This window comes from Theropithecus gelada, chromosome 5 (assembly GCF_003255815.1).
Source record: "Theropithecus gelada isolate Dixy chromosome 5, Tgel_1.0, whole genome shotgun sequence".
In the NCBI taxonomy this organism is placed as follows: domain Eukaryota; kingdom Metazoa; phylum Chordata; class Mammalia; order Primates; family Cercopithecidae; genus Theropithecus; species Theropithecus gelada.
The window spans coordinates 96,121,205-96,124,379 of record NC_037672.1 but is presented as its reverse complement, the minus strand read 5'-3'; positions in this window follow the sequence as shown (position 1 = coordinate 96,124,379).

The window sequence follows — 3,175 nt, the reverse complement described above, 5'->3', positions numbered from 1 at the left end:
AACTGAGGTCCAGAGAAGCTAAGTGGCCCAAAGCCATAGAGGTATAGTAGATGGAGCCAGGACTTGATAGACTTGGGCTTATCCGCCATAAAACATCGTACCTTTTGTTCATTCGTTCATCTATTCATTCATTATTGTAGTATACAAAGAACTGCCTTGATTGTGGGACAGCATTTGTGTATCATAATTAGCAAAACAAAGAACAGGATAGAGGTTAATGTCTTGGTTGTAAATAGTTTTAATGGAAAAGCATAAAAAGGATAGGATTTAGCAGAGAGTAACATCTACATAAAAACAATAATTTTAAAAATCAAAGATCTCCAGTCAATAGGGAATGGTCTGCCAGAAGATCTGTTAGGTCTTGAAGTCAATTGCAGCAGTGGCATCTCTTTCTCTGTGCACGCTGAGCTGCTTTAGATGTTAGTCTAAGAAAGAGTGATTTTTTCTTTGATATGTAAAGTTCAAAGAAGTTTGTTAGACAAGTTGAATAACAGCATGCAGGTGAAAAGAATTCTGGGTTGACTGGTGAACTGTGGCCCCCACCCAAATTGCAAATATTTGCGCAAAATCAGGAAAGCACAAAATAGCAAAGTAGCAATGAAAGGAAATGAACCTCTCAGGAATCTGGAAATGGACTTTGATGCCCTTTCATTTTATTGTGGAATCAGCAGTTTAAATCAGGCCAAGACAAATAATAACAAAAATAGTAGTATTTTATCTCTTGGTTGTGTGTTCAGGCTAGATAGTCACTCAACTCATACAAAACACAACACTCGAAGTTCTTAAAAGGCGAGATTTTACCAATAATCTTTATTATTATTAATTTTAAGGACAGGAGCCATTCTCATCCTCCTCACTCTCACATTACCATGTTGGAAAACCTCTCCAGAAGGCTACACATTAGTGATATTCCATAAAACGTCCCTGGCAGTAGAGTAGGAAGGAGCCGGGGAAGGCTGCTGACCACTGTGCCTCCCTCAACTCTGTTTTAGGCTGGGGAAATGTGGTAGACAGTATAATGGCGCTTCAAAGATGTCCACATTTCAATCTCTAGAACCCATGAATATGCTACCTTACGTGGCAAAAGAGACTTTGCAGAAGTAATTAAATTAAGAACCTTGAGATGGAGAGATTATCTTGGATTAGCCTGGCAGGCCCAATCTAATCACATGAGTCCTGAAAAGTGAAGGACCTTTCCCAGCTGTGGTTAGAAAAAGCTGTGACAATGGAAGAAGGGTCAGAGTGATGCTACGTTGCTGACGTGAAGATGGAGAGTAAGGGCCGTGAGTGTGGGCATCCTTCACAAGCCAGGAAAGGCACGAAAAGGAATTCCCTGCCTAGAGCCTCCAGAAAGGAGTGCAGCCCTGCTGACAGCTCGATTTTAGCCCAGCCAGATCGACGTTCGACTTCCGGTATAAGAGCTATAAAATAATGTATTTTTGTGTAGTTTAAAGCCACCAAGTTTATGGTAATTTCTTACAACAGCAACAGAAAACTAATACAGGAGAGACCAAGTCAAGGCAATTACAGAGCCTGAGGCTTTTCATCAGCACGTCCTTTCTCCCTACTGCTCCATGTTAAACTAGGGGACGGATCCGTCGTGGTTAGGGAGAACACCTAAGTAATTTCTAGCTTCTTAGACCAAAGTCAAAGCCTGTCAAAGTCCTTGTTACTTTTACTGATCTATTAGATTGTGATTTTGTTTTTATACTCACTAAAGGATATGAATCATATATTCCTGTCTTTAAGATCATTTCTTTGCCTTTCCGCTATCTGAAGGCCTACATTTAATTATTAATCAAAAGAGCCCCTCTTTTACTGTAAAGAAATCTACCCTACAGCCAAGGACGATTTTTACCTTAACACCAATGGCTTCCGTTGGACCAAACAATATCAAACCAAACAGTATTCGCTGGGCCCCCAAACTAATATTATCATTATTATCACTATGACAAATAACAAAACTTGGGCATATTCAAATATATTTATCGCTTTTGCTCAAAACAACCCTTGTGCACATTCCATTTATAAACATTTTAATTAAAAGCATTTGGTCTTAGGCCCACCTATAAATAAGGTATAAAGTAATAACTCAAATTAACTTTCAGTGGGTAGGTCTTCAGTCACAGACCTTTGTGGTTTTAACAAAACCAAGTTTTCTGACTCTCTTTGTTACATAAGCCAGACTAACAATATCTCCTCTTTGAAGATTATCTTCTATCCTTTTATGTCAGAAGTGGAAGAGTCAGAAAAAAATACCTATATTTTACACTCATGGCTTATTATTTCCATCCATATTACCACTTTCCAACTCTTATAAACATTCCTCTGTCTTTTACTCACTCTCTTTCCCACTCATCACAGCCTCCCCTTACCCCAGAGGGATGGTCTAAATTTCATTCCCTGTTGCCAAAGCCTAAATGATAAATAATTAAATATATAAAGAACTTACCTGGCTGGGCACAGTGGCTCACACCTGTAATCCCAACACTTTGGGAGACCAAGGCAGATGGATCACCTGAGGTCAGGAGTCCAAGACCAACCTGGCCAACATGATGAAACCCTGTCTTCACTAAAAATACAAAAACTTGGCCAGGCATGGTGTCAGGCACCTGTAATCCCAGCTACTCAGGAGGCTGAGGTAGGAGAATCGCCTGAACCTGGGAGGTCGGGGTTGCAGTGAGCTGAGACTGTGCCACTGCACTCCAGCCTGGGCAGTGAGCAAAACTCCGTCTCAAAAACAAAACAAAACAAAACCTGTGATAAAGCTTCAGATCATTTGTTTAGTACTGTGAAAGGCAGGTTACTCTGATGTATGAATGAAGGTTAAGCTTCAGGTCCCTCACGTAGTGGGTCCTCTCATGCCTGGGCTCCTTACAAGGTCCCAGGAAGGATCCTGGCACATACATTCACATACTTGTAGATTTTTGTAAAATTCAGAAAAGTAAATTTTTTTCTTTTTTCTTTTCTTTTCTTTTTTTTTTTTTTATAGAAATAGGATTTTGCTCTGTGGCCCATGCTGGAGTGCAATGCCATCGTCATAGCTCACTGCAGCCTTAAACACCTGGCTCAGCCTCCCAAGTCACTGGGATTATAGGGTTGAGCCACTGCACCTGGCTCAAAAGTAAAATATTTCTATTGCAATTGGTTATGACCCTTGTCTCTTTTCACTTTG